The sequence below is a fragment of the Staurois parvus genome, unplaced genomic scaffold (assembly GCF_062004578.1).
Source record: "Staurois parvus isolate SC_StPar_1 unplaced genomic scaffold, SC_StPar_1.0 ptg000913l, whole genome shotgun sequence".
NCBI lineage: Eukaryota > Metazoa > Chordata > Amphibia > Anura > Ranidae > Staurois > Staurois parvus.
In genome coordinates this window covers 160,437-183,785 of record NW_028318709.1, presented here as the reverse complement: position 1 = coordinate 183,785, position 23,349 = coordinate 160,437, and the positions used below count along the sequence as shown (strand labels likewise).

The 23,349-nt window shown below is 49.8% G+C and overlaps 1 protein-coding gene across 4 annotated transcripts in view; it reads right to left on the bottom strand.

Annotated features, from left to right (window-relative positions):
• The window catches only part of LOC149442087 (beta-arrestin-1), a 176,406-nt gene that overhangs the window by 125,860 nt on the left and 27,197 nt on the right, over window positions 1-23,349 (bottom strand). The gene's annotated exons all lie outside the window — the stretch shown is intronic.

The following is a 23,349-nucleotide window of genomic DNA, read 5'->3' as shown; positions in this document are numbered from 1 at the left end:
GGAGAGGGTGAGAGTGGGAGAGGGGGAGAGAGGGAGAGGGGGTGAGAGAGGAAGAGTGGGAGAGGGGAAGAGAGGGAGATGGGGAGAGAGGAAGAGAGGAAGAGGGGGAGAGAGGAAGAGGGGGAGAGTGGGTGAGAGGAAAAGAGGGAGAAGGGAAGAGAGGGAGAGGGGGGGACAGGAAGAGAGGGAGTAAGGGAAAAGAGGGAGAGGGGAAGAGAGGGAGATGGGGAGAGAGGAAGAGATGGAGATGGGGAGAGAGGAAGAGAGGGGGGGGGAGAGAGGAAGAAAGTGAGAGAGGAAGAGAGGGAGAGTGGGAGAGGGGGTGAGAGGAAAAGAGGGAGAAGGGGAGAGAGGGGAATAGAGGGGGAGAGAGGGAGAGGGGGAAAACAGAGTGAGAGGCTGAGAGAGAGAGAGAGAATGAGAGAACGAGGTAGAGAGAGGAAGAGAGAGAGAGGGGGGAGGAGAGGGAGAGAGGAATAGAGGGAGAGGGGGGAGGAGAGGGAGAGAGGAATAGAGGGAGAGGGGGAGGAGAGGGAGAGAGGAATAGAGGGAGAGGGGGGAGGAGAGGGAGAGAGGAAGAGAGACAGAGGGGGAGAGAGGAAGAGAGACAGAGGGGGAGAGAGGTAGAAAGACAGAGGGAGAAGAGAAGAGAGAGAGAGGGAGCGAGGAGAGAGAATGAGAGGGAGAAGCAGAGAGGGAGAGGAAGAGGGAGAAAGGAGGGAGGAAGAGGTGGAGAGAGAATGATAGACAGAGGGAGACCGGGAGGAAGTAGGAGAATAGAAGAAAGATGACGGGAGGGGGAGGAAGAGAGAGAATGAGAGGAGAGGGAGAGAGGAGAGAGGGGGTGAGAGGGAGAAGGGGAGAGAGGGGAGGAGAGGGGGAGGAGGGAGAGGGGAGAGAGGGAGAGAGGGAGAGGAGAGAGGGAGAGGAGAGAGGGAGAAGGGGAGAGGGGGAGAGGAGAGAGGGGGAGAGAGGGAGAAGGGGAGAGGGGGAGAGGAGAGAGGGAGAGGGGGAGAGGAGAGAGGCAGAAAGCAGTGGAGTGGAGGAGACACATTTACCCCGGATTATATCCTGGGCCTTATTCCTCCCACATCCATCCCATAATAACTCATTTGTTTCTGAGATGGATTTGCTTCTGCCAATAAAGCTCATTGGAATCTATGAGAAGGAGGGAGTCGCAGGCGGAGGAGTGCGGCGCAGGCCCGCAGCAGGCGGTCAATAACAGGAGAACCTGTAATGAGGGGCTGTGGCTTTGTAGCTTTCCATCCCTAATGGGGAGCCGAATCCTGACAGCTCATCGATTTCCTATAGCAGATCTCACAGAAAGGAAATGTTTCTCTTTTTTCTTAAATGCTATTCCCTGAAGTGTGATGATTGTCTCCACGCTGGAGCTCGGCCTGCTGGGATGGCGGCGGATGGCGATTCCTTCATATTGGTGTCAATGAGACATTGTTTGGTATTGCTTGCTTTAGGTTTAGTATTTTCTGATTCAGTTCAGATCGCAGGTCATAGTTCATAATTGGGTACAGCAGGAAACTGTTAAAACCTGTCGGATTTTTATCTGACGCTGTGTCCCCACTGGGGAGATTTCTCATCACTTCCTGTGCAGGTGTCAGACAAACCGGAAGTGATAGGAATTCTCTGCAATAATGAGATAATAATCCGAATACCTTTACTAAGCATTACACTCTAATGTCCCCCCCCCCCACAGTCACATCAGTCTCTGTACCAGAGGAGCTTACGCTCTAATGTCCCCTCCCCCACAGTCACATCAGTCTCTGTACCAGAGGAGCTTACACTCTAATGTCCCCTCCCCCACAGTCACATCAGTCTCTGTACGGAGGAGCTTACACTCTAATGTCCCCTCCCCCACAGTCACATCAGTCTCTGTACGGAGGAGCTTACACTCTAATGTCCCCTCCCCCACAGTCACATCAGTCTCTGTACGGAGGAGCTTACACTCTAATTTCCCCTCCCCCACAGTCACATCAGTCTGTATACCAGAGGAGCTTACGCTCTAATGTCCCCTCCCCCACAATCACATCAGTCTCTGTACAGAGGAGCTTACGCTCTAATGTCCCCTCCCCCCCAGTCACACCAGTCTCTGTACCAGAGGAGCTTACACTCTAATGTCCCCTCCCCCCACAGTCACATCAGTCTCTGTACAGAGGAACTTACGCTCTAATGTCCCCTCCCCCACAGTCACATCATCTCTGTACCAGAGGAGCTTACACTCTAATGTCCCCTCCCCCACAGTCACATCAGTCTCTGTACCAGAGGAGCTTACGCTCTAATGTCCCCTCCCCCGCAGTCACATCATCTCTGTACCAGAGGAGCTTACGCTCTAATGTCCCCTCCCCCACAGTCCCATCAGTCTCTGTACAGAGGAGCTTACGCTCTAATGTCCCCTCCCCCCACAGTCCCATCAGTCTCTGTACAGAGGAGCTTACACTCTAATGTCCCCTCCCCCCAGTCACATCAGTCTCTGTACAGAGGAGCTTACGCTCTAATGTCCCCTCCCCCCAGTCACACACTATTATTATACATGTATATAGCTCTGACATAGACCGCGGTGATGTACAGAGATCACTGAGCCGGTCTCTCTCTTCTATGAAGAAGTAAAACAAAAAGTCGATGAATTATTGAATACAACTTCAGACGATTTTTTCTCGCTGTCTATAGTGACATTTGTTGTTTCCTCCAGACTTCCTCTTCTGAATGATTTACTAAATGCAGAGATTAGTTGCTTGGCCACAAGAGGGCGCTCTCCTGGGCTCAGTGCAATTGCTCTTTTTATCCTTTAGCAGCTGCTAAGATTGCGGCCACTTGGGGGGTGCATGGTGTTCAGCAGCTTGGGGGGTGCATGGTGTTCAGCAGCTTGGGGGGTGCATGGTGTTCAGCAGCTCGGCTGACCCATAGACTTGCATTGTGAGTGGGTCCTTCCAGGGCAGAGCCCATCTGATCGATGTTTATAAACAATGTTACTTTGTATCTCTCCATCCCCCGTCTGATCGATGTTTATAAACAATGTTACTTTGTATCTCTATCTCCCGTCTGATCGATGTTTATAAACAATGTTACTTTGTATCTCTCCATCCCCCGTCTGATCGATGTTTATAAACAATGTTACTTTGTATCTCTCCATCCCCCGTCTGATCGATGTTTATAAACAATGTTACTTTGTATCTCTCCATCCCCCGTCTGATCGATGTTTATAAACAATGTTACTTTGTATCTCTCCATCTCCCGTCTGATCGATGTTTATAAACAATGTTACTTTGTATCTCTCCATCTCCCATCTGATCGATGTTTATAAACAATGTTACTTTGTATCTCTCCATCCCCCGTCTGATCAATGTTTATAAACAATGTTACTTTGTATCTCTCCTTCTCCCGTCTGATCGATGTTTATAAACAATGTTACTTTGTATCTCTCCATCCCCCGTCTGATCGATGTTTATAAACAATGTTACTTTGTATCTCTATCTCCCATCTGATCGATGTTTATAAACAATGTTACTTTGTATCTCTCTATCTCCCGTCTGATCGATGTTTATAAACAATGTTACTTTGTATCTCTATCTCCCATCTGATTGATGTTTATAAACAATGTTACTTTGTATCTCTCCATCTCCCGTCTGATCGATGTTTATAAACGATGTTACTTTGTATCTCTCCATCTCCCATCTGAGCGATGTTTATATCACATGGGGAAGCAGGATTTTGGTGACTACAATGTAGCGGGGTCGGTGGGGTGCTCTGAGGTCATATTTCGGGGTTCTCAGTCGATGAGACGAGGTGGACGAACACTGAACATCAGTGACTCTCGGCTCTGGAGACGCCCCACCTGCATTCTCAGCTCCTCGCACACGCAGGACCCTCCGCACAATCTGCCCGCAGCATATGTTCCTCCCAGATCACAGCTTCTGGCCAGGCGGGAGTTAGGATTGATCCCGGCCGGTGCGGATCACGCCTGTGTATGGGAGGAAATGATCTTCAGTACACGGGGAACACGCCAACAACACGGACGTGGCAGTGCCAGACCCCGACTGTTCACCCGCAATTCACACATCATCGGATTCAACTGAAACAAGTGTGAATCCTTTGAAGTTTTTATATTTTTTCCCATCCCTCTCTCCATCTCAGTGCTGCTGGACATATGGGAATCCAGGGCAGAGTGTTGTCACCATATAACAGAAAGTGCAACAGGGTGACACCGCAGGAGGACATTTGGGAATCCAGGGCAGAGTGTTTTCACCCTATAACAGGAAGTGCGACAGGGTGACACCGCAGGAGGACATTTTATGAATGTAAGGCAGAGCGTTGTCACCCTATAACAGGAAGTGTGACAGTGACACCTCAGCAGGACATTTGGGAATCCAGGGCAGAGTGCGACAGGGAGACACAGCAGGAGGACATTTGGGAATCCAGGGCAAAGTGTTGTCACCCTATAACAGGAACTGCGACAGGGTGACATTGCAGGAGGATAGCTGGGAGACCAGGGCAGAGCGTTGTCACCCTAAAACAGGACGTGCGACGGGGTGACACCGCAGGAGGACATTTGGGAATCCATGGCAGAGCGTTGTCACTTTATATCAGTAAATGTGACAGGGAGACACTGCAGAAGGACAGTTAGGAGACCAGGACGGAGCATTGTCACCCTATAACAGGAACTGCGACAGGGTGACACCGCAGGAGGACAGCTGGGAAACCAGGGCAAAGTGTTGTCACCCTGTAACAGGAATTGCGACAGGGTGACATTGCAGGAGGATAGCTGGGAGACCAGGGCAGAGCGTTGTCACCCTATAACAGGAACTGCGACAGGGTGACACCGCAGGAGGATATTTGGGAATCCAGGGCAGAGTGTTGTCACCCTATAACAGGAAGTGCAACAGGGTGACACCACAGGAGGGAATTTGGGAATCCAGGGCAGAGTGTTGTCAACTTAAAAAAGGAACTGCAACAGGATGACACCACAGGAGGACAGCCGGGAATCCAGGGCAGAGCGTTGTCACCCTATAACAGTAAGTGCGATAGGGTCTCCTCTCCTTCTTTCTGTGACCCGGAAGGTGATTTGTATGATGTCACTCTCGGGTCGCACTACATCCAGCGCTGCCCAGAGGAGACATTGGTGCTCATTTTTTTAATTTTGGAAAATTCGGAATGGAGGGGCCACCCGTCAAGGCGCTGCATACCACCTCCGGAGAGTGAGTCTACTGCTCTCAGCAGGACTGGGAGGAGTACTAAGGCAGAGCGCGACCCTTTCCAGGATGCCTCGTCTGCCAGACGCGATCTGCCCGCATTGCCTAGAGACGCACAGAGACCGGGTGATGACATCACCGCCATAAAAATTGGAAAGGTTCTATTTAAAAATAATTTGCATGTCGGGGGATATTAATAATACAGACACCGCGTGTTATAATAGGACGCCGGGCAAGTCTCATCATCTCCGCTCTTCACATAGATTTCGGGGTGTGAGAAGCGATCCTGGAATATCCGAGAGGCGCCATCGCGGCTGTGGAGGTGATAATGAACGTTCGATGTCGGGGGAATGCTGCGTGTCACGGCGAGCGCTTATCTATTTATTTATCCGTTTATTTTTGTACGATGAATTCGGATGTGACCCCGCCCACCGAAATGATCTATCAGCGTGTGAACGGTGCCGGGAAGGTGATCTTCACTTCCTGTCCTGGACACCCAACAGGAAGTCAGGGGAAATCCCCTCTGTGCCCACAACTGGGGACCCCCCTGAAAACTACACTAGATGGCCCCAAGTATTGGGCCACCGGCCTTTCCACACACATGACCTGTAATGGCCCCCCAGTCTTATGCAGGCCATAGATGGGTCACAAATCAGCCGATTTTCGCACCATTAGTGGGTTAATTGGTCGGCCGTTTTTCGGGGTTTTTGGCACATTTTTTTAATCGGTAAAGTTGGAAAATTTATGACTGATTTTGACGATCGGCCGATTTTCCCGGCAATGATGAACAAACCGGTCGACCGTTTTACCAATAAAAAAATCTGCGCATGAGCCGTGATCTACAAGAAGAAGAAAAAGAAGAAGAAAAGAAGAAGAAAAAGAAGAAGAAAAAGAAGAAGAAAAAGAAGAAGAAAAAGAAAAAGAAGAAAAAGAAGAGGAAGTAAAAAGAAGAAGAAAACGAAAAAGAAAAGGAGAAGAAGAAAAAGGAGAAAAAGAAGAGAAGAAAAAAAGAAAAAGAAGAAGAAGAAGAAAAAAAGAAGAGAAGAAGAAGAAAAGAAGAAGAAAAAGAAGAAAAAGAAGAAAAGAAGAAGAAGAAAAAGAAGAAGAAGAAAAAATAAAAAAAAGAAGAGGAAAAAAGAAGAAGAAAAGAAGGAGAGGAAGAAAAAAAGAAGAGGAAGAAGAAAAAAGAAGAAGAAAAAAAGAAGAGGAAAAAAGAAAAAAAAAAGAGGAAAAAAAGAAGAAGAAAAGAAGAAGAGGAAGATAAAAAAGAAAAAGAAGAGGAAGAAGAAAAAAGAAGAAGAAAAAAAGAACAAAAAAAAAAAGAAGATGAAGAAGTAGAAAAAAAGAAGAAGAAAAAAAGAAGATGAAGAAGAAGAAAAAAAGAAGAAAAAAGAAAAAAAAGAAGAGGAAAAAAAGAAGAAGAAAAAAAGAAGAGGAAGAAAAAAAAAAAAAGAAGAGGAAGAAGAAATAAAGAAGAAGAAAAAAAGAAGATGAAGAAGAAGAAAAAAGAAGAAAAAGAAAAGGTTGGACCATTCTTCCAGAAGCACATTTGTCAGGTCAGGCACTGATGTCGGGGGAGGAGGCCTGGCTCACAGTCTCCGCTCTAATTCATCCCAAAGGTGTTCTATGGGGTTGAGGTCAGGACTCTGTGCAGGACAGTCAAGTTCCTCCACCCCAAACTGGCTCCTCCATGTCTTTATGGACCTTGCTTTGTGCACTGGTGGACAGTCATGTTGGAACAGGAAGGGGCCATCCCCAAACTCCTCCCACAAAGTCCAAAATGTCACCTTAAGAGTTCCCTTCACTGGAACTAGGGGGCCAAGCCCAACCCCTGAGGAACAACCCCACACCATAATCCTCCCTCCACCAAACTTTACACTTGGGACAATGCAGTCAGGCAAGTACCGATCTCCTGGTAATCGCCAAACCCAGACACGTCCATCGGATTACCAGACAGAGAAGCGTGATTGGTTCCTCCAGAGAACACATCTCCACTGCTCCATCAGCAGGACCGGTATCTGCTCCTTTGTGCATGGAGGAGATTCCAGGAGACGAGAGCATGGAGGAGATTCCAGGAGACGAGAGCATGGAGGAGATTCCAGGAGACAAGAGCATGGAGGAGATTCCAGGAGACAAGAGCACAGAGGAGATTCCAGGAGACAAGAGAATGGAGGAGATTCCAGGAGACGAGAGCATGGAGGAGATTCCAGGAGACAAGAGCATGGAGGAGATTCCAGGAGACAAGAGCATGGAGGAGATTCCAGGAGACAAGAGCATGGAGGAGATTCCAGGAGACAAGAGCATGGAGGAGGTTCCAGGAGACAGGCAGTTCCTCTAGGAGAGCTGGACAGGGACGTAGAAGGTCCTTAACCCATCAGCAGGACAGGTATCTGTTCCTTTGTGCAAGGAGGAACAGGATGAGCGCTGCCAGAGCCCTACAAAATGACCTCCAGCAGGCCACTGGTGGGAATGTCTCTGACCAAACAATCAGAAACAGACTTCATGAGGGTGGCCTGAGGGCCCGACGTCCTCTAGTGGGCCCTGTGCTCACTGCCCGGCACCATAGAGCTGGATTGGCATTGGCCATTGAACCCCAGAATTGGCAGGTCCACCACTGGCACCCTGTGCTTTTCACAGATGAGAGCAGGTTCCCCCTGAGCACATGTGACAGACGTGATGGGGTCTGGAGAAGCCGTGGAGAACGTTCTGCTGCCTGTAACATGGTTCAGGATGACCGTTGGTGGTGGGTCAGTGATGGTCTGGGAAGGCATCTCCATGGAGGGACACACAGACCTCTACAGGCTAGACAATGGCACCCTGACTGCCATTAGGTATCGGGATGAAATCCTTGGACTCATTGTCAGACCCTACGCTGGTGCGGTGGGTCCTGGGTTCCTCCCGGTGCGGTGGGTCCTGAGTTCCTCCCGGTGCGGTGGGTCCTGGGTTCCTCCCGGTGCGGTGGGTCCTGGGTTCCTCCCGGTGCGGTGGGTCCTGGGTTCCTCCCGGTGCGGTGGGTCCTGGGTTCCTCCCGGTGCGTGGGTCCTGGGTTCCTCCCGGTGCGGTGGGTCTTGGTTCCTCCCGGTGCGGTGGGTCCTGGGTTCCTCCCGGTGCGGTGGGTCCTGGGTTCCTGCCGGTGCGGTGGGTCCTGGGTTCCTCCCGGTGCGGTGGGTCCTGGGTTCCTCCCGGTGCGGTGGGTCCTGGGTTCCTCCCGGTGCGGTGGGTCCTGGTTCCTCCCGGTGCGGTGGGTCCTGGGTTCCTTCTGGTGCAGTGGGTCCTGGGTTCCTTCTGGTGCAGTGGGTCCTGGGTTCCTCCCGCTGCGGTGGGTCCTGGTTCCTCCTGGTGCGGTGGGTCCTGGGTTCCTCCTGGTGCGGTGAGTCCTGGGTTCCTCCTGGTGCGGTGGGTCTTGGTTGCGGTGGGTCTTGGTTCCTCCCAATGCAGTGGGTCCTGGGTTCCTCCCGGTGCAGTGGGTCCTGGGTTCCTCCCGGTGCAGTGGGTCCTGGGTTCCTCCCGGTGCGGTGGGTCCTGGGTTCCTCCCGGTGCGGTGGGTCCTGGGTTCCTCCCGGTGCGGTGGGTCCTGGGTTCCTCCCGGTGCGGTGGGTCTTGGTTCCTCCCGGTGCGGTGGGTCTTGGTTCCTCCCGGTGCGGTGGGTCTTGGTTCCTCCCGGTGCGGTGGGTCCTGGGTTCCTCCCGGTGCGGTGGGTCCTGGGTTCCTCCCGGTGCGGTGGGTCCTGGGTTCCTCCTGGCGCGGTGGGTCCTGGGTTCCTCCTGGCGCGGTGGGTCCTGGGTTCCTCTTGGCGCGGTGGGTCCTGGGTTCCTCCCGGTGCGGTGGGTCCTGGGTTCCTCCCGGTGCGGTGGGTCCTGGGTTCCTCCCGGTGCGGTGGGTCCTGGGTTCCTCCCGGTGCGGTGGGTCCTGGGTTCCTCCCGGTGCGGTGGGTCTTGGTTCCTCCCGGTGCGGTGGGTCTTGGTTCCTCCCGGTGCAGTGGGTCTTGGTTCCTCCCGGTGCGGTGGGTCCTGGGTTCCTCCCGGTGCGGTGGGTCCTGGGTTCCTCCCGGTGCGGTGGGTCCTGGGTTCCTCCCGGCGCGGTGGGTCCTGGGTTCCTCCTGGCGCGGTGGGTCCTGTGTTCCTCCTGGTGCGGTGGGTCTTGGGTTCCTTCTGGTGCAGTGGGTCCTGGGTTCCTCCTGGTGCAGTGGGTCTTGGGTTCCTTCTGGTGCAGTGGGTCCTGGGTTCCTCCCGCTGCGGTGGGTCCTGGTTCCTCCTGGTGCGGTGGGTCCTGGGTTCCTTCTGGTGCAGTGGGTCCTGGGTTCCTCCCGCTGCGGTGGGTCCTGGTTCCTCCTGGTGCGGTGGGTCCTGGGTTCCTCCTGGTGCAGTGAGTCCTGGGTTCCTCCTGGTGCGGTGGGTCTTGGTTCCTCCCAATGCAGTGGGTCCTGGGTTCCTCCCGGTGCAGTGGGTCCTGGGTTCCTCCCGGTGCAGTGGGTCCTGGGTTCCTCCCGGTGCGGTGGGTCCTGGGTTCCTCCCGGTGCGGTGGGTCCTGGGTTCCTCCCGGTGCGGTGGGTCCTGGGTTCCTCCCGGTGCGGTGGGTCTTGGTTCCTCCCGGTGCGGTGGGTCTTGGTTCCTCCCGGTGCAGTGGGTCTTGGTTCCTCCCGGTGCGGTGGGTCCTGGGTTCCTCCCGGTGCGGTGGGTCCTGGGTTCCTCCCGGTGCGGTGGGTCCTGGGTTCCTCCTGGCGCGGTGGGTCCTGGGTTCCTCTTGGCGCGGTGGGTCCTGGGTTCCTCCCGGTGCAGTGGGTCTTGGGTTCCTCCTGGTGCGGAGGGTCCTGGGTTCCTCCTGGTGCGGTGGGTCATGGGTTCCTCCTGATGCGGTGGGTCATGGGTTCCTCCCGGTGCGGTGAGTCCTGGGTTCCTCCTGGTGCGGTGGGTCATGGGTTCCTCCTGGTGCGGTGGGTCCTGGTTCCTCCCGGTGCGGTGGGTCCTGGGTTCCTCCCGGTGCGGTGGGTCTTGGTTCCTCCCGGTGCGGTGGGTCCTGGGTTCCTTCTGGTGCAGTGGGTCCTGGGTTCCTTCTGGTGCAGTGGGTCCTGGGTTCCTCCCGCTGCGGTGGGTCCTGGTTCCTCCTGGTGCGGTGGGTCCTGGGTTCCTCCTGGTGCAGTGAGTCCTGGGTTCCTCCTGGTGCGGTGGGTCTTGGTTGCGGTGGGTCTTGGTTCCTCCCAATGCAGTGGGTCCTGGGTTCCTCCCGGTGCAGTGGGTCCTGGGTTCCTCCCGGTGCAGTGGGTCCTGGGTTCCTCCCGGTGCGGTGGGTCCTGGGTTCCTCCCGGTGCGGTGGGTCTTGGTTCCTCCCGGTGCGGTGGGTCCTGGGTTCCTCCCGGTGCAGTGGGTCCTGGGTTCCTCCTGGTGCGGTGGGTCCTGGGTTCCTCCCCGTGCAGGGGGTCCTGGGTTCCTCCCGGTGCGGTGGGTCCTGGGTTCCTCCTGGTGCGGTGGGTCCTGGGTTCCTCCCGGGGTTCCTCCCGATGCAGTGGGTCCTGGGTTCCTCCCGATGCAGTGGGTCCTGGGTTCCTCCCGGTGCAGGGGGTTCTGAATTCCTCCCGATGCAGTGGGTCCTGGGTTCCTCCCGGTGCTGTGGGTCCCGGGTTCCTCCCGATGCGGTGGGTCCTGGGTTCCTCCTGGTGCGGTGGGTCCTGGGTTCCTCCTGGTGCGGTGGGTCCTGGGTTCCTCCCGGGGTTCCTCCCGATGCGGTGGGTCCCGGGTTCCTCCCGGTGCTGTGGGTCCCGGGTTCCTCCCGGTGCTGTGGGTCCCGGGTTCCTCCCGGTGCAGGGGGTTCTGGATTCCTCCCGGTGCAGTGGGTCCCGGGTTCCTCCTGATGCGGTGGGTCTTGGGTCCCCTCCCCCCCCTGTTGGATCCATATTGATACATTCTGCAGATTATTCCATCACTGGGCACTGCAGCACATCGCACTGTTTGCCATCCCATTCTGCAGACTATCGCGCCTCTCCCATGACTGGGGCTGGGTGTGCGACGTTCTGAGTGAATTATCATTTTATATATGTAATGATATCAGGAGACGGAGCGAGTCGGTCATGTGATGCGAGGAGCGGGGGAGGGTCTGCAATCAGGGCCAAGAGCAATCCCAGCATGCACCACTCAGGGGTCCTCCACCATGCACCACTCCGGGGTCCTCCACCATGCACCGCTCCGGGGTCCTCCACCATGCACCACTCCGGGGTCCTCCAGCATTCACCTCTCCGGGGTCCTCCACCATGCACCGCTCCGGGGTCCTCCACCATGCACCGCTCCGGGGTCCTCCACCATGCACCGCTCCGGGGTCCTCCACCATGCACCGCTCCGGGGTCCTCCAGCATTCACCGCTCCAAGGTCCTCCGGGCCCCATGGTGACTGGGTCATGCTGCATCATGTTCTGCAGTGCCGGGGCCCCTGTGCTTCGTTTTCATCATATCATACTGCTTGTGCGTTCAGTCTTTGTTTGTGACTCCCATCCTACCGCAATCATCCCCTTGTGTTCACAAATGTTTGACACAGATCAGCCCCTGCTACAGCCTCCTACCTTGTGACCTGCTACAAAGTTACAATGTACAGTCTGATCACTGGGGGAGGGGAGACTGAGGAAATTACTCCTCCTCCTTCTACAAAGTTACAATGTACAGTCTGATCACTGGGGGAGGGGAGACTGAGGAAATGACTCCTCCTCCTTCTACAAAGTTACAATGTACAGTCTGATCACTGGGGGAGGAGACTGAGGAAATGACTCCTCCTCCTACAAAGTTACAATGTACAGTCTGATCACTGGGGGAGGGGAGACTGAGGAAACGCCTCCTCCTCCTTCTACAAAGTTACAATGTACAGTCTGATCACTGTGGGAGGAGACTGAGGAAATGACTCCTCCTCCTTCTACAAAGTTACAATGTATAGTCTGATCACTGTGGGAGGAGACTGAGGAAATGACTCCTCCTCCTTCTATAAAGTTACAATGTATAGTCTGATCACTGTGGGAGGAGACTGAGGAAATGACTCCTCCTCCTTCTATAAAGTTACAATGTATAGTCTGATCACTGGGGGAGGTTGGCCGCACCCGGAAGCAGTGACGGCTCTGATTATGAAGCATTTCAGCAGATATTCGATGTTTCTGATCGATCCCCGGAGAGGAAGTCCCGGATATCTGAGCTCCGGGATGGATTGGATTACAGAGGATTGATGAGCTCAGCAGAGGCTCCGCCCCTTATCCGTAATCTCAGCGACTTCACCCCGGAGCCACAGAGGACGATCGATTTACCGCCATCATTATTTCATGGGCGGGGTCATGTGACCGACGAGGCACAACCCCCACACTCCTGTATATCATCTAAAGAATGGCAGAAATGTCCCACAAGAACGAGTTTAGAAACGGCGCCGCAGCAAATCGCATACGTCGGGACACCGGCCTTCACGTTCATTAGATGCGATTTCAGGGGGCGGGGACAAAGTCGCCGGTCAAACCTCGCGATTGTGATTTGTGTGCGATTTCAGCGCGATTTCTGAAGACTGCGATGTGTGAAGTTTTCTTGCGATTTGCAGAGCGATTCCCATTCTATTATATGTAGGTGAAATCGCAACACAGCGGCAGACAAAATCACACAAGAACTCATTGAGAAATCGCACCGCCGGGTTCAGACGCTGACATTCGCATTCATCAGACGCCATTTCAAAACCCAAATCGCAGCGGCGTGAGCGGGCATTAAAGTGCATCTAAGTTACGTGTCACATTTAAAAATCAAGCGATTTGTGTGCGATTTTTCTGCAGTTTGATTGCAGATTGTACGATTTTTCTGCAGTTTGATTGCAAATTGTACGATTTTTCTGCAGTTTGATTGCAAATTGTGCGATTTTTCTGCAGTTTGATTGCAAACGGTGCGATTTTTCAGCAGTTTGATTGCGGATCGTGCGATTTTTCTGCAGTTTGATTGTGGATTGTGCGATTATTTGCAGTTTGATTGCGGATCGTGCGATTTTCAGCAGTTTGGTTGCAGATTGTGCGATTTTTCTGCAGTTTGATTGCGGATCGTGCGATTTTCAGCAGTTTGGTTGCAGATTGTGCGATTTTTCTGCAGTTTGATTGTGGATTGTGTGATTATTTGCAGTTTGATTGCGGATCGTGCGATTTTCAGCAGTTTGGTTGCAGATTGTGTGATTTTTCTGCAGTTTGATTGCGGATTGTGTGATTTTTCTGCAGTTTGATTGCAGATCGTGCGATTTTTCAGCGGTTTGATTGCAGATTTCACATATCTGGAATACAATGGAAATCGCTTCGCAGATCACAAGAAATCTTTTGAAAACTTCACAAGTCTCAAGTAGAAATCGCAGCTGAAATGGCACTGAATGAATGTGAATGGCAGTGTCCTAGTCCATGCGATTTGCTGCGGCGCCATTTCTAAGGAGGTCCTCGCGTGACTTTTTCCGCAGTTTTGCTGTGATTTTGGGAAATGCGCAATGCGTGGTATCGGCCTTAGCGTGTGGCGGTGCGTTTCGTGTTGCGCTCTTCTCCGCACAATTGTCAATAATCCCCCAAAAGCATTGACCAGCTATCAGGAAGCCCCTCCCCCTGCGGATATGCGTGCCTGCGACTTTTCAGGGAACGGCAGGTAGCGCGTCATTCAACAACAACGTCCCGCATAGGAAACGGAATGTTTAATAAACCGTCTCTGCGATCTCCTGGAATGCGTCACGCCATCAGAAAACATCGTGCCGGCACTAAAGAACGACTTCCTGTAGTCTCTGCGACCTCCGTCACGCCACCCGGGGTGCTCCTCTGGGGGTCGCAAAGTGACTCGGTGGCCCGTTTGTCTTGGCGCCGGATATTTCTCAGGTCGCCCGAACGCAGGATTTCAGTCACGTGGCCGGCGTACAAGTATGCAGTGTGGGGGGAGCGCCGGATTCCTCGCCGTGTGCGACCTGCGGGGGGCTGTGATGACAGTATTAAGGTGTGTGAATGTGGCGATCCGAATCGCTGAGCGCCCCCATCTGGAGGGAGATCCACAGTCACCATCTTCATCGAAGAAATCAATCAGGGGCTCATTCACATTCATGTGTACAGAGATACAAAGTAACATTGTTTATAAACATCGATCAGACGGGGGATGGAGAGATACAAAGTAACATTGTTTATAAACATCGATCAGACGGGGGATGGAGAGATACAAAGTAACATTGTTTATAAACATCGATCAGACGGGGGATGGAGAGATACAAAGTAACATTGTTTATAAACATCGATCAGACGGGAGATGGAGAGATACAAAGTAACATCGTTTATAAACATCGATCAGACGGGAGATAGAGAGATACAAAGTAACATTGTTTATAAACATCGATCAGACGGGGGATGGAGAGATACTAAGTAACATCGTTTATAAACATCGATCAGACGGGAGATAGAGAGATACAAAGTAACATTGTTTATAAACATCGATCAGACGGGGGATGGAGAGATACTAAGTAACATCGTTTATAAACATCGATCAGACGGGGGATGGAGAGATACAAAGTAACATCGTTTATAAACATCGATCAGACGGGAGATAGAGATACAAAGTAACATCGTTTATAAACATCGATCAGACGGGAGATGGAGATACAAAGTAACATTGTTTATAAACATCGATCAGACGGGGGATGGACAGATACAAAGTAACATTGTTTATAAACATCGATCAGACGGGAGATGGAGAGATACAAAGTAACAATGTTTATAAACATCGATCAGACGGGAGATGGAGAGATACAAAGTAACAATGTTTATAAACATCGATCAGACGGGAGATGGAGAGATACAAAGTAACATTGTTTATAAACATCGATCAGACGGGAGATAGAGAGATACAAAGTAACATTGTTTATAAACATCGATCAGACGGGGGATGGAGAGAGACAAAGTAACATTGTTTATAAACATCGATCAGACGGGAGATGGAGAGATACAAAGTAACATTGTTTATAAACATCGATCAGACGGGAGATGGAGAGATACAAAGTAACATTGTTTATAAACATCGATCAGACGGGAGATAGAGAGATACAAAGTAACATTGTTTATAAACATCGATCAGACGGGAGATAGAGAGATACAAAGTAACATTGTTTATAAACATCGATCAGACGGGAGATAGAGAGATACAAAGTAACATTGTTTATAAACATCGATCAGACGGGGGATGGAGAGATACTAAGTAACATCGTTTATAAACATCGATCAGACGGGAGACGGAGAGATACAAAGTAACATTGTTTATAAACATCGATCAGACGGGAGATAGAGAGATACAAAGTAACATTGTTTATAAACATCGATCAGACGGGAGATAGAGATACAAAGTAACATTGTTTATAAACATCGATCAGACGGGAGATGGAGAGATACAAAGTAACATCGTTTATAAACATCGATCAGACGGGAGATGGAGAGATACTAAGTAACATTGTTTATAAACATCGATCAGACGGGAGATGGAGAGATACAAAGTAACATTGTTTATAAACATCGATCAGACGGGAGATAGAGAGATACAAAGTAACATCGTTTATAAACATCGATCAGACGGGAGATAGAGATACAAAGTAACATTGTTTATAAACATCGATCAGACGGGAGATAGAGATACAAAGTAACATTGTTTATAAACATCGATCAGACGGGAGATGGAGAGATACAAAGTAACATCGTTTATAAACATCGATCAGACGGGAGATGGAGAGATACTAAGTAACATTGTTTATAAACATCGATCAGACGGGAGATGGAGAGATACAAAGTAACATTGTTTATAAACATCGATCAGACGGGGGATGGAGAGATACAAAGTAACATTGTTTATAAACATCGATCAGACGGGAGATGGAGAGATACAAAGTAACATTGTTTATAAACATCGATCAGACGGGAGATGGAGAGATACAAAGTAACATCATTTATAAACATCGATCAGACGGGAGATGGAGAGATACAAAGTAACATCGTTTATAAACATCGATCAGACGGGAGATGGAGAGATACAAAGTAACATTGTTTATAAACATCGATCAGACGGGGGATGGAGAGATACAAAGTAACATCGTTTATAAACATCGATCAGACGGGAGATGGAGATACAAAGTAACATCGTTTATAAACATCGATCAGACGGGGGATGGAGAGATACAAAGTAACATTGTTTATAAACATCGATCAGACGGGAGATGGAGAGATACAAAGTAACATCGTTTATAAACATCGATCAGACGGGGGATGGACAGATACAAAGTAACATTGTTTATAAACATCGATCAGACGGGAGATGGAGAGATATAAATTGGGGACTGTAATTCTGGGGTTCCATTGCTTTGAAGGAATTTCCTCTCACTTCCTGTGTTCTGACGATGGGACAGGAAGTGAAGGAAAATCTCTCCCATGGGGACACAGACATAACCCCTCCCCCCCCTTTATCTAAAATGGAAAACTAAAGTCTCCTTCCGAGGGTCTTGCTGCCAGTTGGAGGCGGAGTCCCGGCAGTGTCCCCGTGGAATCCTGACCCCGGAACAATGTCTCCAGTGTGTCCTCCAGTCCCAATACAATGATACATTGTTTCCACAAAAGGTTACATTGCAGCCTGTCTATGTTCCGTATCCACGGATACAACACATGGGAGGAGACTTCAGGGGTCGGGTTTAAAGGGCTTTGATGACGATGGCAGCGCATGAAAACACACGTAGGGGGGAGGGGGATCCAGCCTATACGATAGGGGGCCGGTGTCACTAAACTTTATTAACAACAGACCATATTGACATTTACAGCGACCCCGCCACCAGGTGACATCCGGGATCTTCTGTTCCCGTGCCTAGGAACCTGCTTACTGTCTGTGCTGGCCCAGCTCCTCTGTGTCAATCGAGTGACTATATTTGGGCAATGCTGGCAATGGTATATATATATTTTTTTTATTGGGTTTTTAGATATTTTTTAGATACTTTTATTGCCACAAGAAAGCTTGATTTGTCAAAAAAAAATGTATTACTTTGTTTTCTTAAGAAATGGTGAAGTTATTGTCCAGTAAGGAAGTCCCAGAGTGGAAATACAGTATGGGGGCCGGAGGGGGGGGAGGGATCGAATAAAATGTTGTGACCGATTCTTCTAGCAGGGTCAGGACCAGGGGCGGACTCACCATTTGGAAACTCAGGCACTGCCCGAGGGCCCAGGGTCAGTAGGGGGCCCGAAGTCAGTAGGGGGCCCGAGGGCCCGGGGTCAGTAGGGGGCCCGAGGGCACAGGGTCAGTAGGGGGCCCCATGAGATGCCTCTGGTACCTTTTTCATAGGCTTTTTTTGAGTTTGGGCAAGGACACAGGGGCTCCATGATCCCCTATTGCCCGGGGGCCCCATGAGTTGTCAGTCCGCCCCTGCACTGGGGTCACCAGCCAGCCTTCAATGACCCAAAACTCCTTTCCCTCTCCATTGGCTGGATTTCCAGTAAAGATAAAAAAAAATAAACAAATGTCCATGTGACTGGTGAGGAGTGCAGGCAGCTAGGGCCCCCAGGGGCCCCTAGGACCCGCCACCATCCACAATCCATATCATGTGCTGTCACCTTGTTGACAACCGAATTCTGAGCTGTGCGTTCCCAGCAGCTGATTTATTGTTCTCATATGACCGGCTGAGAGCTCATTATCCCCTCATTTCCATGTAAACGAGAAAATGACAAATTCCAGGAACACACACAGCGCTGACACTCCCAACCACAAACGCTGCGCACGCCACAATCCCGACAACAACGCCAAACCAAGAGCATTCCCACGAAACGAGAACCTGAACGTGTTCAATGGCCCCAGATATTACATCACTATTAAATTATGTTATATTATACAATATATATATATATAATTATTATAATTATATTATTATTGTATTATTTTACTATTATTTATTTTATTATTATTATATTAGTATTATTATTATTTTATTATTGTATTATTTTAATATTATTTATATTATTATTACTATTAATATTACTATTATTATATTAGAATTATATTATTTTAATATTATTTATTTTTTTATTATTATTATATTAGTATTATATTATTTTAATATTATTTATTTTTTTTATTATTATTATTATTATATTAGTATTATATTATTTTACTATTATTTTATTATTGAATTATTTTACTATTATTATTATTATTATTATTACTATTATTATTATATTAGTATTGTATTATTTTACTATTAGTTTTATTTTATTTTTTTAGTATTGTATTTTTTTCTATAATTTTGTATTATTTTTATTGTTATTATTATTATTATACTTTTGAATTATTTTACTTTTATGTTTTATTACTATTATTATTATTATATTAGTATTGTATTAGTTTACTATTATTTTTATTATTATTAATATTATAATAATAGCATTTCATTATTTTACTAATTATTATTATTATATTAGTATTTCATTATTTTACTATTATTTTTTATTATTATTTTAGTATTGTATTATTTTACTATTATTTTATTATTATTATTATTAGTATTGTATTATTTTACTATTATTTTTATTATTATTTTAGTATTGTATTATTTTACTATTATTTTATTATTATTATTATTATTATTAGTATTGTATTATTTTACTATTATTTTTATTATTATTTTTTAGTATTGTATTATTTTACTATTATTTTATTATTATTATTATTGTTAGTATTGTATTATTTTACTATTATTTTTATTATTTTTTTTTAGTATTGTATTATTTTACTCTAATTTTATTATTGTTATTGTTGTTATTATTATTATGATAGTATTGAATTATTTGATTATTTTTATTATTAATATTAATATTATATTAGTTTTTGTATTATTTTAGTATTATTATTATTTTTTTTTTTTTAAGTGCACATTTCATTTGCTTATATTTTGCCTTCCATGTTTCCACCTCTTCAGCCTGCTAATGACAAAAAAAAAGACAACTTTTCAGTTTATTATAGATCCTATGAGATCATCACCGGGCCCCTGTGCTTCTCTATGCAATGCAGGCAGATCATAGCTGGTGGGAGGGTGCTGTACATAGCTTCCTGGACCAATCACCGCGTCTCGCCTCAGGACCCCTCTCAGGAGCCCCCAGCCCTGATAAAAAGCAGTGGGCCGGCTCTTGGGAGTAGATGTGCTCAAATCAAAAATCCTCGATGAGTGGAATTGGCGGAGTTCATTCGCAATACCAAATGCACATGAAATACTAAACCTCCGTGATGGAATAAATGGGAGGGGTCAGAAAAAGTCAGGCTGTGGAGGAAAGTGCTACATGATGCTGGACATCTTTAGGCCAGGAAATGAGGTGGGGGAAGGTCTGAGGTGGGGAAAGGTCTGAGATGGGGAAAGGTCTGAGATGGGGAAAGGTCTGAGGTGTGGAAAGGTCTGAGGTGTGGGAAGGCCTGAGGTGTGGGAAGGTCTGAGGTGTGGGAAGGCCTAAGGTGTGGAAAGGTCTGAGGTGTGAGAAGGTCTGACGTGGGGGAAGGCCTGAGGTGGGAAAGGCCTGAGGTGGGGGAAGGCCTGAGGTGGGGGAAGGCCTGAGGTGGGGGAAGATCTGAGGTGGGGCAAGGTCTGAGGTGGGGCAAGGTCTGAGGTGGGGGAAGGCCTGAGGTGGGGGAAGATCTGAGGTGGGGAAGGTCTGTGACGGGAAAGGTCTGAGGTGTGGGAAGGTCCTAGGTGGGGAAAGGTCCGAGGTGTGAGAAGGTCTGACGTGGGGGAAGGCCTGAGGTGTGAGAAGGCCTGACGTGGGGGAAGGCCTGAGGTGTGAGAAGGCCTGACGTGGGGGAAGGCCTGACGTGGGGGAAGGCCTGAGGTGGGAAAGGTCTGAGGTGGGAAGGTCTGAGGTGGGAAAGGTCTGAGGTGTGGGAAAGGTCTGAGGTGGGGGAAAGGTCTGAGGTGGGGGAAAGGCCTGAGGTGGGGGAAGGCCTGAGGTAGGGGAAGATCTGAGGTGGGGCAAGGTCTGAGGTGGGGCAAGGTCTGAGGTGGGGAAGGTCTGAGGTGGGGGAAGGTCTGAGGTGGGGGAAGGTCTGAGGTGGGGCAAGGTCTGAGGTGGGGGAAGGTCTGAGGTGGGGGAAGGTCTGAGGTGGGGAAGGTCTGAGATGGGGAAAGGTCTGAGGTGTGGGAAGGTCCTAGGTGGGGAAAGGTCCAAGGTGTGAGAAGGTCTGACGTGGGGGAAGGTCTGAGGTGGGAGAAGGCCTGAGGTGTGGGAAAGGTCTGAGGTGTGGGAAAGGTCTGAGGTGTGGGAAAGGTCTGAGGTGTGGAAGGACCCTGATGTCCACACATCTCCCCCCTCTAGACTTCAGGGTAGGCCCGAGGACCCACCTTAGTGAGAAAAGAAACACAGGCAAAAGTGACAACATGTGAGAGGATAAACAAATAAAACAGGGCAGTGCAGGTTCACCGGGTGGGTCTGAGGCCCGGTAACAAAAATTGCCCCAGACTTGGCCAAGAAGCGTAGCCCACAGAGGAGCGAGGCTTCCCACACCTCCCTCTTACCACACCAAGCTCTGATATTTGCATAAGGGGTGGAGACCATTACATCATAGAACAATGTGACTCCTCCCAGTCCAGGATCTGGGTTTCTCTATGACCTCTTGGTTTCTGCTCTGCTGAGGTTCTAGGCTTCCCACACCTCCCTCTTACCACGCCAGGCTCATACATTTGCATAAGGGGTGGAGATCATTAGAGTACAGAATGATGTGGCTCCTCCCAGTCCAGGATTCGGGACTCTCTATGACCTCTTGGTTTCAGCTCTGCTGGCTGCACGGCTTAGAGGTCCTAGGCTTCCCACACCTCCCTCTTACCAGGACAGGCTTGAACATTTGCATAAGGGGTGGAGACCATTACATCATAGAACAATATGACTCCTCCCAGTCCAGGATCTGGGTTTCTCTATGACCTCTTGGTTTCAGCTCTGCTGGCTGCACGGCTCAGAGGTTCTAGGCTTCCCACACCTCCCTCTTACCACGCCAGGCTCATACATTTGCATAAGGGGTGGAGACCATTAGAGCACGGAACAATGTGGCTCCTCCTAGTCCAGGATCCGGGACACTCTATGGCCTCTTGGTTTCAGCTCTGCTGGCTGCACGGCTTAAAGGTTCTAGGCTTCCCACACCTCCCTCTTACCACACCAAGCTCTGATATTTGCATAAGGGGTGGAGACCATTACATCATAGAACAATGTGACTCCTCCCAGTCCAGGATCTGGGTTTCTCTATGACCTCTTGGTTTCAGCTCTGCTGGCTGCACGGCTCAGAGGTTCTAGGCTTCCCACACCTCCTTCTTACCACGCCAGACTCATATATTTGCATAAGGGGTGGAGACCATTAGAGCATGGAACAATGTGGCTCCTCCCAGTTCCGTCACGTGTTGTTTCCCCCCCCCCCCAACTGACCGACAGCTACAATCAGTAGAAACGACCAACAAGTGGCTGATAAAAGGGCAGAAGAACGAGCGGGTCGGGGTGAGTCCAGATCTGCTGATTCCACTACAGAGAATGTCCTGCGGGAGGACATCGAATCCCCCCCCCCCCCCCGCCCCGGTACCACCCGCACCTCCCACTAATATCGGGTGGAGGGAATTCTACCGACTCTGCAAGACAGTAAAGGGGTTACATAAATAATGGATGAGAACCCAGAAGTGTGCCGGCGTGCAATATTCCTCGCTTGCAGTTTTTAAAATGTCGCCATAAAAAAAAAAGATACATTTATGACTTGGCAAGTGGCCGCCATATAGAGGCACCCCCCCCCCCTCGTACGGAGAGGTAAGTGCGCGGTTTATTGCACAGAAGAGGTTAATGATGAGATACAGGAAAGAGGAAGAGGAGGGTGAGGGGGGGGTCACAGCAGTGCACCGGGCCTGATAACATTTCAAACCGGATACCACAGAGGCGGTGAGAGAAAGACGGTGCACTTCATGGGCTGTGACTGCGCTCGTCGTGTGATGTCACATGGAGGGCAAGGGAGCCCGACACAATGTCTGCGATACCAAGCCGTGCTCACCGAGAACGCAGCCTATCCCTTCACTAGAGAGCGGTGACATCACTGAGAACGCAGCCTATCCCTTCACTAGAGAGCGGTGACATCACTGAGAACGCAGCCTATCCCTTCACTAGAGAGCGGTGACATCACTGAGAACGCAGCCTATCCCTTCACTAGAGAGCGGCGACATCACTGAGAACGCAGCCTATCCCTTCACTAGAGAGCGGTGACATCACTGAGAACGCAGCCTATCCCTTCACTAGAGAGCGGTGACATCACTGAGAACGCAGCCTATCCCTTCACTAGAGAGCGGTGACATCACTGAGAACGCAGCCTATCCCTTCACTAGAGAGCGGTGACATCACTGAGAACACAGCCTATCCCTTTACTAGAGAGCGGTGACATCACTGAGAATGCAGCCTATCCAATCACTAGAGAGTGGTGACATCACTGAGAACGCAGCCTATCCGTTCACTAGAGAGCGGTGACATCACTGAGAACGCAGCCTATCCGTTCACTAGAGAGCGGTGACATCACCGAGAACGCAGCCTATCCGTTCACTAGAGAGCGGTGACATCACCGAGAACGCTGCCTATCAATTCACTAGAGAGCGGTGACATCACCGAGAACGTGGCTCATCCATTCACTAGAGAGCAGTGACATCACCCAGAACGTAGCCTATCCATTCACTAGAGAGCGGTGACATCACCGAAAACGCGGCCTATCCATTCACTAGAGAGCGGTGACATCACCCAGAACGTAGCCTATCCATTCACTAGAGAGCGGTGACATCACTGAGAAAGCAGCCTATCCAATCACTAGAGAGCAGTGACATCACTGAGAACGCAGCCTATCCATTCACTAGAGAGCGGTGACATCACTGAGAACGCAGCTTATCCATTCACTAGAGAGCGGTGGCATCACTGAGAACATAGGCTATCCAATCACTAGAGAGTGGTGACATCACTAGGAATATAGCCTATCCAGCACATATGAATTGTTCATATTTTTGAAGAAGAGGGATTTGCACTCGTCCTATTACCCCCTACCCAGGGGTGGACTGACCATTCGGTAACTCGGGCACCGCCTTAGGGCCCAGGGTCAGTAGGGGGCCCCATGAGATGCCCCTGATACCTT